The sequence below is a fragment of the Phacochoerus africanus genome, chromosome 4, assembly GCF_016906955.1.
Source record: "Phacochoerus africanus isolate WHEZ1 chromosome 4, ROS_Pafr_v1, whole genome shotgun sequence".
Taxonomy (NCBI): Eukaryota; Metazoa; Chordata; class Mammalia; order Artiodactyla; family Suidae; genus Phacochoerus; species Phacochoerus africanus.
In genome coordinates, this window is record NC_062547.1 from 41312890 (window position 1) to 41326278 (window position 13389).

General features: G+C 48.7%; 1 non-coding gene across 1 annotated transcript; it reads left to right on the top strand.

Moving 5' to 3' along the window:
* Positions 1 to 448: 448 nt before the first annotated feature.
* Positions 449 to 576, top strand: LOC125126596 (small nucleolar RNA SNORA1). The gene has a single exon (XR_007134701.1). It is a non-coding gene; the product is annotated as a small nucleolar RNA SNORA1 (small nucleolar RNA).
* Positions 577 to 13389: the final 12813 nt, after the last annotated feature.

A 13389-nucleotide genomic window follows, 5' to 3' on the forward strand; every position in this document is an offset into this window, starting at 1 on the left:
GTACAATATACACTACTCAGCCACTAAAAAGAATGATATTTTGCCATTTGCCACAACATGGATGAACTTGGAAGGTATTACACTAAATGAAATAGGTCAGGCAAAGACGAATACTGTATGATATCACTTATCTAAAAAATACAAAAAACCAATAAATAGGACAAAAAAGAAACAGACTCAGAGATGTAGACCACAGAGATTACAGGTGGGGAGAGGGAAAGGGGAAGCGGCATGATAGGGATGTGGGATTAAGAGGTACAGACTGCTGTGTATAAAATCAATAAGCTACAAGGATATATAGTACAGCACAGGGAATGTAGCCATTATTTCATAATAACTATAACTGGAGTATAACCTTGCCAAAAGGTGAATCACTATGTTGTACACCTGAAATGTATGGAATATTGTCCAACAATGATGCTTCAGTAAAAAAAAAATGTGGTGGTGAGGCCTCATTCTTAACGAGAAGGAAGCTATTGGTCACAGTGTCCAGAAATTGCTAATGGGGTTAAATTGGATACAAGTTATACCTACAGTAAATTTGTTGCAATGGTGACAATGAGTCCAGTAACATTTTTGCTAAGATCACAAGTGAGAATTGGATGTACCACAATGGCAATATGAGAAATGAATTAAGGAATAACACATTTTGGATCATTAGCCAAAATAGCAGTGTACTTCCTGCAATTCAACTTCTGGAGCTCTAGAGTGAATTATTCACAAAACTAGATCCCGAAGACTTCTTGGAGTATGTCATCTATACGTCCTTATTCAAGTGGAGATAAGAGAAACCCAACTAAGAAAATGGTGACCAGGCTGACTGACAGATCAACCATGGATAAAGCATGGCTCCTTTTAAAAAGTCCTATCTTGTAGTTGGTTAGTTTTTTTGTTTGTTTGTTTGTTTGTTTGTTTTTGTTTTTGTTTTCCCCACCCTGTGATATGTTGAAGTTCTCAGGCCAGGGATCAAACCCGTGCCGCAGCTGTGACCTGAGCCACAGCAGTGACCAACACCAGATCCTTAACCTGCTGAGCTACCAGGGAACTCCTAAAAAAGGTCTTTCTTGAAGATAAGCCTTGACTCAAGCTTTGGAGGAACTAAGATGAATTTGATAGGCAGTGGAGTGAATCCCAACATGTGAAATTCCTTCACTAAACATGTATTGACTTAAAAACACGTTGAGGTGGTACTCAGTTATCTGTGGGTCTTTGCAGTCAGGATTGTTTCCCAAATAACTTCCTCACATCTTGGTGTCCACTTTGGTTTGCCTTTGCCAGACTGTGCCCTAGGCTTGGCTCAGATGATGCTTTTGGAAACTGGATTTTGAGCTGTAAAGAATAGCTATTCCTGGGAGTTCCTGTCGTGGTGCAACAGAAATGAATCCAACTAGGAACCATGAGGTTGAGAGTTTGAGCCCTGGCCTTGCTCAGTGGGTTAAGGATCTGGCATTGCCTTGAGCTGTGGTGTAGGCTGCAGACGCGGCTGGGATCCTGTGTTGCTGTGGCTATGGTGTAGGCCACCAGTTGTAGCTCCGATTTGACCCCTAGCCTGGGAACCTCCATATGCCACGAATGTGGCCCCAAAAAGTGGGGGAGGGGGAAGAATAGCTATTCCAGACATATACTCAGGCTTTGGAAGAAAGAATATAATTAAAAGGAGCAGTCAAGAGAGATCTCAGAAATCCTATGGGACAATTGCTTTCATGTTGGGTTTTTTGGAGCCTAAGAGTTCTGCAGAGGTGCCCTGGCGGGACTGGGAGACAGCTCTGCAGAAGGTGGATGCTGAGAGCCGGGACTTGGGGTCTCCACCTGCATCAACCTGAAGAGCTCAGTGTAACCTTTCTTATTATACACGGACGTTCCAAATGTGAAAAAAACCATCATTTAATGTTTAAAAAGCCCCATAACATCCAACATCATTATCATCAACTTCATCATCTTGTTGTATTTTACCAGAGCTGATTTTGAAGGTCTGGCCTGTGTCGGGCACTGGTAAAAGCGTTTTACGTGCATTCTTGCATGTAATCCTCACAGCAACTCTAAAAGGTAGGTGCCATTAGTAGCCCCTTAATATAGGAGAAAACTTAGGCCCAGAGGTTAATTTGACCCAAGCATAAAACTGTAAGTGATGGAGCCTAGCTCTGAACCCACACCAGCTGGCTCCCAACCGACACACTTTCCACTATAGGGGATTAAGGATGCTGAGGCCCAGGGAGAGGCAGGAACTTGCCCCAGGCCCCACAGAGGGTTCAAAGTGGACCACCCTGACTCAAGACTTTGCTCCTCTTGATGTGCTCCCTCCTTCTCTCCTTCCTCTCCATCCTGCTGTATACTTTCTAGAACTGACTCACGAGTGGCTTTAAATAGATCATCACTTGGTGACCAAACATCTGTGCTCCACGAGGGGAGAAGCCGCTGCTGTGTTAACGAATCTGTGTGGGGGTCCTGTGTTTGAATAGGCCTGGGGCGCTCTCCTGGCCTGTGGCCTCATTTCCCACCCTCTGCTCTTGAAGCAGTTGAGGACCTGGGCATGGCATTCTAGGCCCTTCACAGGCTGTACTCTGTCTGTCTGTCTGTCCAGCCTCACCTCTGTTTGCTCCTGTACATACACTCCAGCTACAACAGACATGTGTGCACCCTCTGCCTTCATCCATGCTGTTCCCTCTGCTGGGAATGCCATTCCTGCTTTGTTGGCCTGGCATTTTCCTCCTTATATGAGTCCTGTCTCAGGTCCTGACCTCCCTCCCAAGGCAGACTCACCCACCCTCTCCCAGCACCCTCCCTGTCACAGCACAGGCCCTTGTGCTGGAACTATTAAGCAACTCCACTTCTTTGATTCAAAGCCATGCAGGTGGTCTCATTTTCCCTTGACTAAAGTCAGGATAGTTCCTATAATCCCTGCTTCCGATTACATGCATTTCCTGCCTCCTAGAACACTGTCATTCAATGGAAAGTGTTTTGTAGGTGGTGTCATCTTAGGATCCGGGAAATATGGCACTTCTGGCTCCCTCTGGACAGAGCTGACCTGGGTTGAAGGCTATGACCCCCACGTCTCAGGAGCCCCAGCAGCCAACACAGGGAGGCACAGAGAAGGGACCAGATGGTAGTGGTCCTGGTGCTCCTGGGCTGGGTGGAGCTCTCTGTGCCCAGGTCATCCTGGGAGGCCTGTGGGGCTGTGAGGACTTCATTTCCCCCATGTGAGTTTGCTAGGGCTGCCGTAACCAAGGACCACCACTGACTGGGTAGGTTAAGCAACAGACATGTATGTCCTTACAATTCAAGAGCTAGAAGTCCAAGATCAAGGTGTCAGCAGGGTCTGTTTCCTCTGAGGCCTCTTCCCCCAGCTTGCAGGTAGCCACCTTCTCCCCGTGTCTTTGCTTATCTTCCCTCTGTGTCTGGATCTGTGCCCGGATCTGTGCCCTGAGCTCCTCTTTTTATAAGGATGTCAAGAGTCATATTAGATTAGGACCCGTCTTAACTTAATGACCTCATTTTCACTGAATTACCTTTTTAAAGACTCTACCTCCAAATACCATCACATTCTCAAGCCGGGAGTTAGGCTCAAACGTATCCATTTGGGAGGAACATAATTTGGAAAGTTACACCCTGCTGAAGTTGACCAAGCTCAGAAGGCAGCACATCAGTCTCAGATAACAAACCCCATCCACTCCATGCTCTGCCACCACTTTTCTCTCTCTGAGAAGCAGCCACCAGAACTGACAGTCCCCTGCCCTCGGCTCTCTGGAATTTCCAAGAGGATTTTCCAGGGTCCCCTCTTCTGATTGGTCCACCTTTCTCTGTCCTCATCTATGTAGTGTCTGGCTCCAATCACCTCCCAATCTAGGCCAGCCAAACTACATGGCCATGGCCAGTGCCCTCCACTTCTCGCTCTGTGAAATACTCGCTTAACCATTTCCTTCTCTTGTCTGTGAAACATACAGCTAATCGCTCACAGCGCTTCCCTGCAGAGGCCAATCCAGAGAGCCCCCATCAAGTGGGTTGGCTTGTGAATGGGGTCACATTTACAGCTGGGGCTTAGATGTCCCCTAAAGGAGATTGCCATCAGAAATCCTGTGGATCTTTGGGTAAAACATCCACACTTCTAGATTGTTTTGGAGAGTCCTAAATTTATACAATTTTTACTCTCCAACAAAAGCAATTTGTCAATTGGATAAGTAACTAAAAGCATCTGGATTCTTTGTGGGGAAACATTTGACTGACTCGTAACTCTGGCCCAAGAGGTGTACTGTCCATGTGGCCTGAAGCAGTTGCCCAGAAACCTGCTTTTTCTCGTAGGTGGTCCAAGCCAGAGAACAAGAGAATAGAGCTGGTAGAATATTCATACATTCACTCATTCACTCCTTTCACCAGCATTTACTGAGCACCTACTATGTGCTTGGCACTGCTCACAGAGCTAGAGGTTCAAACAAAGATAGTGATATTGCTGATCAGGTGCTAAATCCAGCAACACTCTAGCTGTATTTCATACCAAAATGGAGTCCACAAAGAATATTTCCCTTTCTCTAGCAAATATTGCTAATTGTCCCTAAAATTCCTGCTGCTTCTTCCATAGCATATTACTTTCATGTGGAGGACATGCCCAGCAAGCAGTTACAGCCCCTACCTCCCTTTAGCTAGGTGTGGCCATGTGACCTCACTGATGAAGCACAAGAGGTGATGAGAGGCATTTCTAGGCTGAGGCTTTAATGAAACTGATGAGCTTTCTCCACATTTTTTCCACCTTCTATTAGCTAGATGCAGGATGCTGAGGCCATAGGAGGGAAGAAGCCTGGCTTCCTAAATCACTGCATGGAGGAGAGCCACCCACTGACCAGAAATATCAGCCTTGGACTACTATGTGAACAAAAGATACATTTCTATTGTGTTGAGCCTTTATATATTTGAGGGTCTTTTTTTCTCTCCCCTTTTAGAGCCATACCCTCAGTATATGGAAGTTTCCAGGCTAGGGGTCAAATCAGAGCTGCAGCTGCCAGCTATGCCAGAGCCATAGCGACACCAGATCTGAGCTGCATGTGTGACCTACACCACAGCTTGTGGCCACACCGGATCCTTAACTCACTGAGTGAGGCCAGGGATAGAACCTGCATCCTCATGGATACTATGTCAGATTCTTAACCCACTGAGCCACAACAGGAACTCCCTTGAGGGTCTTTTTGTTGTGGAAAGTTACATGACCCAACCTAACACAATTTTTCAGTGAAGTCAGTCTTACCACTACCCTGATCCAGGCATGTCTTTGTAGCTCCATTGCCTACCTTCCAAAGAGTATTGGATGTAGGGGCCAAAGGAAATGTTTATCAGCCAGGAATCAGCCTTTTCTCTAAGCCAGATGCCTTTCACTCAGATTATGAGAATTTCTACGAGAGGGACTTAAACATCCTCATAAAACAAGCTTTCAAAATTTGAGAGAAAACTGTAAAGCTTCCCTGAGAAATTCCTTTGCCTGGGAAATCAATCTGGGTACAGGACACTTTTTTAAGTGGCCACTGGCTGTGGCTCAGTAAGGGAGCAGGCAGAGGAAGGACCACCTGGCCAAGAGAAATTAGCAAGTAATGCGAGCCCAGCCCCCTGGCTGGGTCAACAGCATGAGTCAGAGTGCTACAGAAATAAAGAAATCCCATTCATAAATTTTCCCTCACCCCAGCTTAAGAGCTTTCAAAGTCATAAAGTCGACAGAAAGCCAGAAGACCTACAATTGTCCAATTAGAGGTTTTATCCAGGAAAATACACATTTTCAAAGTCACTAGCTGGTCCCCGTGCCAGGAGTGTCACTGGGCTGGTTTGGCATGCTGTGCCTCTGGATTTCATAGAACTTTCCACCTCAGTGAGACAGGACAGAGGACTTCTCAGAGCCTCTTACTCCCAAGACCAAGGTGTGGGCTACAAGGGCCTGGAGACACCCAAGCTACTCCTTCCTGTGACAACTCGGGAAAAACAAGACCCTACCCAAGCCAGCTCATCTGGGAGGGGAGTGGCAACTAAGGGCTTACTAGCTACTATACTTGGGTGTTCCAAACACATAGCACACATTATTGCATTCAATCTGTATTACTCCCCTGCAAGGAAGGGTCTATTTTCCTCCATCTTCCAGAAGAGGAATGTGAGGCTTGGAAAGGTCGACCCACATGCTCAAGGTTCCATGACTCAGTGACGGGCAAGGCTGAGATCTGAACTTGGGTCCGATGATTCTCAAACACTTCAACCTCTATTCTGCTACAAACTGATGATCACAGGGGCCTTACGCTCTGTCCAGCCAGGTAAGCTCATTGGCAAGGACATGCAGATGGAGGCTGAGGGAGGGGAGGGCATGTCATTACTGGGGGGCAGGGCTCTGGTGAAAAGCATGGCCAATGAGAGACACCAGCTGTGGAGAGAGCCCCCAAAATATGCCAGGCACCGTATTAGCATTTTGCTTAGGAGTTCCCGTCGTGGCACAGCAGAAACTAATCTGACTAGGAACCATGAGGTTGCGGGTTCGATCCCTGGCCTGGCTCAGTGGGTTAAGAATCTGGTGTTGCCGTGAGCTGTAGTGTAGGTCGCAGACGCGGCTTGGATCTGGCGTGGCTGTGGTTGTGGTGTAGGCCAGCAGCTGTGGCTCCTATTAGACCCCTAGCCTGGGAACCTCCATATGCCGTGGGTGCAGCACTAAAAAGACCAAAAAAAAAAAAATAGCATTTTGCTTAGATTATCATGCTAAATCCTCATAATGGTCTTGCAAAATAAAGATTATTGTACCCTTTTACAAGTGAGGCAACTGAGGCTCGGACAGGTAAAGCACATACTTTTCCAGGGCTGCGTGGTTCAGAAGTGGTGGTGAATCTGCCTGAATGGGAGTCCCTGCTCAGAATCTTTATCCCAGATGCTGACCTCACCACCCACCCGCCTCATGCATCATATGACTTTTATTCTTGGGAGGGATTTCTTTTTTGTCAAATTCCACTTCTACTTGTGCATATTTAATTGATAACTTCCCTGATAGCCCTGGATGTTGGGCCTTCCAGACTCATATTTCCTTTTAGGCCACTTACTGAGTCATCTTGAGTGTCCCTAAACCTCTCAGAGGGGACATAGTTTCTGCTCTTGAACTTCCCATCTAGACCAGGGATTGATGAACTTCTCCAGTAAAGAGCCAGACGGTAAATGCTTTAGGCTTTGGGGTCCATCCAATCCCTGTGTGACAACTGCTCAGCTCGGCCACTGCAGTGTGTAAGCAGCTGAAGACATAAACGGGTGCATAACCAGATTTGGGGCACAACCAGATTTGGTACATAACCAGATCTGGTCATGGGCCTAACTATGCAGACCCCCCCACTCTAGATGGTCAAAATATTCTACAAGTAAGTGTTACATTCTCACTGTCTAATTGCTATAAAGGAGAGGATCGCCCTCCAGTTTATTTTTTTATTTATTTATTTTTTGCTTTTTTATGCTGCACCTCCAGCATATGGAAGTTCCCGGGCTATTGGGGTTGAATGGGAGCTGTAGCCGCCAGCCTATGCCACAGCCACAGAACTGGGAATCCGAGCCATGCCTATGACCTACACCACAGCTCACAGCAACACTGGATCCTCAACCCACTGAGCAAGGCCAGGGATCAAACCTGCATCTTCGTGGACACTAGTTGGGTTTGTAACCCCCTCAGATAGGGGTTACAGGAATTCCTGCCCCATAGTTTATTCCCCCAGGAACTGGTCTTTTTTTTTTTTTTTTTTTTTTTTTTTGTTGTTGTTATTTCTTGGGCCGCTCCCGCGGCATATGGAGGTTCCCAGGCTAGGGGTCTAATCGGAGCTGTAGCCACCGGCCTACACCAGAGCCACAGCAATGCGGGATCCGAGCCGCGTCTGCAACCTACACCACAGCTCACGGCAACGCCGGATCGTTAACCCACTGAGCAAGGGCAGGGACCGAACCCGCAACCTCATGGTTCCTAGTCGGATTCGTTAACCACTGCGCCACGACGGGAACTCCCAGGAACTGGTCTTAAAGGGGTTGGTAGCTCAAACAAGGTCACTTGTGAATCAGGGCAGGGCTAGGGCTGGGGACCAGGTCTCCTCCCCCCCCTCGAGGCTCCCCTCCCCCCGGCATGTGCTGCCTCCCTGGCCAGCAGGGACTCTCCTCCAGGATCTGAGCCTTGTCCCCCAGCCCTGTTAGTAACGCAGGGACAGTGGGTAGCATTCAGAGAGCAGCCAGGCTTTCTGCAAAGGCCTGGCGTCACCTCTGGCTGGGGCCAAGAGGCTTCCACTAGCAAATCACTGGCTCATTTCTCTCCAGCAGAGCCTGGCTCTCGCAGCACCTTCTGGAAAGCCATTACAGCAGCTGCAGCAGCACGAGTGGCGTTAATTTATTAAAATCCCAGCTTGTAAAAGCCAAGCTTGCAGGCAGAGCTGGAGGAGGCAGAGGCACACTGCACTGGAGAAGGCGTGAGCCACTCTTTTCTTCTCTTGCAGCCACAAAAGGAAATGTTGGCGAGGTCCTGGGAGAAGGGGTGGCTGGTGGGGAGGGGACGCTGCTGGATTTAATAGCAGGAATACGAGTCATTTGTCTTATTGTAAAATAGATGTGTGTTTGGACGCAGAAACTGCTCTGGATCCTTTCTTTCCTCCCCTTGTGGGCATGAAAAGCAGGGAGCAAAACAAAATGCTGCTGATTTCGAGGCTATTTTGGGAGCCTGTCGCTGATTGTCTGCTTCCAAGGCCCTCGGCACACGCCGCCTTCTCAAAGAACGGTTTTAACGAATTGAAATGGGAAATGAATGAGCATCTTGCTGCCTTCACGGCCACCAAAGCAGAAAGCAGCCCCCAAGGCCGGCTCTGGCCTGTGTGGCTGGTTCCTCCCCCCTCTCAGGTGCCCACCCACTTGCACACCTCCTGCCCGCGCCACGCTTGCTGGCGCCGGAGCTAGGCTGCCCACCCCATGCCAGGAAGCTATTTACCAAAGGAAATAACTCTGATAAAGGGCTAAAATTAGCCAGCAATGATGGAAAACATTTTGTTGAGCGATCTGTTGACAAGAGGGGAAATAGAGCTGTGAAAAAGATAGGGGGTGAAGGACACGGAGGGACGAGGAGGCTGACTGGGACAGGCTGGGGAACCCAGAAAAGAAGCTGGGACAGGGTCCAGAGGCCAAGACCGCCACATGGATGGCTAGGCCCCAGATGGCCCATCTTCTCTCTTGGTCAGTGGCCCCAATCCTGCACTATGTCACCTGGCCTTAGGGCAGCAAAGGAGGGTGAGCTGGCCAGTTCCTGCATCTGAGGATGGATTTCTAAGGATGGATGGGAAAGGCAGCCCGGTGAAGGAAGTGAGCAGAGTACAGGGTAGAGGCTAACTAAGAACTTGGCTTTTGGAGTTCAAGTCCCAGCTCCTCCACGTACTAACAGTGACCTTGGACAAGCCACTGAACATGTCTGAGCCTCATGTAACACACTCACATGATAAATGTCAGACCCACGTTGCAGGGTTGTGGTGATAATACACGCATCCCATCTACCAAAAGCAGCATCGGTCAGGACATCCAGGCTTCTAAGAACATGGATGGTGGGCACTGTGTGTACCAGGCACTGTCCTGGGAACCGGGAGATGCCTGGATGAGGAAGATAAAGCCTCTAGGGAACTTAGTCCTTAGCTCCAGCACTGCTGGTCCTGAAGCAGCTGAATTAAAGGGCCCTGGGAATGCCTTTGCTGGACCACAGAGACCCTTATTCCATCTGACGGCAGGCCTATGACGGGCTGCTTCCTGGAGAGGGAATGATTTCGCCTCAGTCTGTCTTTTTAAAATATGCAGTCTGGTGGGGAAAGCAGGCAGATAAAACAAGTATCTGTCATTTAGTATGAAAAAGACCATACGAGAGTTAGGTTTCAGAGGGAGTCGTGAATGCTCCCTGGAGCCAGCGGGGAGGGCTTCATGAAGGAGGCGATCTGAAAGGCTATACAGGAGCTGCCCGGGCCGACAGGGAGGAGAGGAGGGCATCCCCGCAGAAAAGAATGTTTATGGGCAAAAATACCCATCATTGGGAAGAGCAGGTGCACAAGACCCAAGGACTGGGGATACGTGACATAATAAATAATTGGCATGGCAAGGACCCAGACAGCGTGTGCTGCAGCAGAGGGTTCCAGAGCCCTGCTGCGAGCCGGGCCTTCCTGTTAGGTTCTGGACTGTTGGGAGGTCAGGGGGTTGAGGCAAGGGCTGGCGGGTTGGGGGCGCTGGTCAGGGGGCACAGAGAGCTTGGGGCAGTGCAGAGTCACCAGCCGCTTTTAAAGTATGGTCATACCACTGGGTGCAGCTCAATGTCTGCTCCCAGCGGGAGGAAGGGGTAGAGGGAGAGGAATCCTGCAGGTAGGGCAGGGCCTCCAGACCCCACTGGCAGGTCACGGGCATCCCAATGGGCCGTGATCTGGGACCCCCACCATGATGCTTGTCAAAACACCTCCAATTTTTTTTCTCTTTTTAAGATCACACTTGTGGCATATGGAAATTCCTAGGCCAGGGGTCGAATCAGAGCTACAGCAACAATGGACCTGAGCTGCACCTGCCACCTATGCGGCAGCTTGCCTCAACGCCAGATCCTTAACCCACTGAGCAAGGCCAGGGATCGAACCTGCAGCCTCAAGAAGACAATGTCAGGGTCTTAACCTGCTGAGCCACAACCGCAACTCCCGCAAACATCTCCATTTTTAATCTGTTTGCATGTGGATCTCTCATCCAAGATTTCATCTGGAGGAAGTTTTTGTGTTTTTTGTTTTGTTTTTGTCTTTTGGGGGCTGCACCCATGGCATATGAAAGTTCCCAGGCTACGGGTCAAATTGGAGCTATAGCTGCCAGCCTATGCCACAGCCACAGCAACAGGGGATCCCAGCCATGTCTTAACCTACACCACAGCTCACAGCAACGCCAGATCCTTAACCCACTGAGTGAGGCCAGGGATCAAACCCGCATCCTCATCGATGCTAGTCTGGTTCATTAACCACTAAGCCACGACAGGAACTCCTGGAGGAAGATTTTTGATGTTAAAAGATGATTCATACATCATAGGCTCTGTTCTTTGATGAACAGACATCTGAACTTTGCCCTCCTTAGCTTCTGCATTTGCCGCCACAAATATATCTGAAAAGTTTCTGAAAGCCATCCTTTCTTCTTCACTCCTGTGGTTGATACTCTGAAGCCCTTTCCCTCCTCTGAGGTCTTGCAGAGACCAGAAAAGCATCCTGACAACAGGGAAAGGCCTGCTCCTTGTGAGTGATCTCAGCAGCTCAGCCAGGCTGGGCCCATCAGAGGGCTTGATAAGGAAATGATGTTTGCACCAAATGGACAGCCATTGGTCATCTCTGCTTGTATGTTTCCCTGTATGGCCTCAGATAAGGCCATTAAAGTCGCATGATGAGGTGGAAGGAACATGCACGTGGAGAGCAGGACAGATGAGGAGTTCAAGCCCAAGGCCACCCACTGCATCCTAACCCATGCCTTTTGGTTACATGACTTACTAGCCTTGTCTCATGTTTTTTTAAATCAGAAAAATGGAAATAAGAACAATAACCGGAGTTCCTGCCATGGCGCAGTGGAAACGAATCCTACTAGGAACCATGAAGTTACAGGTTCCATCCCTGGCCTCGCTCAGCGGGTTAAGGATCTGGCATTGCTGTGAGCTGTGGTGTAGGTCGCAGACGTGGCCGGGATCTGATGCTGTGGTTGTGGTGTAGGCTGGCAGCTGTAGCTCCGATTTGACTCCTAACCTGGGAATCTCCACTTGCCACAAGTGTGGCTCTAAAAAGCAAAAAAACAAAACAAAACAAAACAAAACAAAAGAACAATAACCATCTGATGGGGTCGCCATCAAGATAAACGAGACAATGTTTGTTTTATCCCATAGCTTTGGTTCTTGCATTATCAATAACAAGAGTGTTTAATGACAGCCAGGCACACTGCAGGTTCTCAATAAAAGCTAGTCCTTTTCCTCTCCTTTCTTTGAAAGTTCCGGGCACTAGAGTATGCAAGTCTGTATAATACACTAAATATATATAAGTTAATCATAGTCATGTATTTGCATAAATTAATAAGCAGTAATTACACATTGCAGCAATTTCTGAATAATATCCCCAAATAACTGTTTAAACACACCAAAATGTTAACAATGATTATTTCTGGGTAGTGAATTATAGGTGATTTGCAGTTTTCTCCCCAGATCGTCTACAGTTAGTATGCATTATTTCCTAAATGGGGGTGGGGGGCAACCGTGAGTGAAAAGAAAGCTGTCCTCCAATCCCCTGTGATGGGAAGTCTGTTCACTGGCCTCAGATTCTGCTGTGACTCCAAGGACCCAGTGAGTCATCAAAAGGCTGAAGAAGTAGCTTGAAAATAGAAGATTTTGCAGCAAAATGCAGGGAGGCAGCCCAGGCTTCGTCCAAGTGGGTCTGATCCCTTCCCTCTTTCCTCTGGTAGGCCTGATCAGAAAGGAGTGCTAACCTGTAGGGGGCGGTGTGGATGGAGGGGAACCCACTCCACAAATGGCAGCGCACAGGGCACTGTTGGCGGCCGGGCTCAAGGGCTCGCTCTGCTGTGTGCTAGAGGGGAGATGCTGGGCCAGCTATTTCACTCCCCTGAGCCTCAGGATCCCTGGCCCGCATGGTTCAGTTGTTACTTCTTCTGAGAAGCCTTCCTGAACCACCCTAGCCTCAAATGGGCATCCCTCATTAGAGACTGCACCCAGATCTGCTCAGTCTGCTAGGTTACAAGGGTCTCTTCACGGCTCATCCCATGTAAAAGGCCAGGAGCAACGTAAGCAACGTGCCTTGTCCACTGCTCTTTCCCTTGGTCCCCCATGGAGACTGGTATAGAATGGACCCTCCGTAAACATTTGCTGGGGAGTTCCCATTGTGGCTCAGCAGTAATGAGCCTGACTGGCATCCATGAGGATGTGGGTTTGATCCCTGGCCCCACACATTGGGTTAAAGATCTAGCATTGCTGTGATCTGCCGGGTAGGTTGCAGATGCCACTTGGACCTGGTGTTGCTGTGGCTATGGCGTAGGCCGGCAGCTGCAGCTTCGATTCGAGCTCTAGCCTGGGAACTTCCATATGCTGCAGGTGTGGCCCTAAAAAGCAAAAACAAACAAAAAAATTGGCTGAATGATGAATGAATGAATGAATGAATGAGTGACCTGCAAGCCTGTGCCAGGCCCTAGAGCTACAGAGATGCAGCTGCCTGGACCCCCTACCCTTAAGGAGCTCACACTGTGTCAGAACTCAGTCTCCCCAGCAGAATGTACACTGAGCAAGGTCTTAAAAGGCTTAAGAGGAACGAGGAGAATAAGGAAGGAGAGGAGAATTCCCCCAGGGCTCCAGAATTTGTGCAGGGCCTGGAAGAATGAGTACCA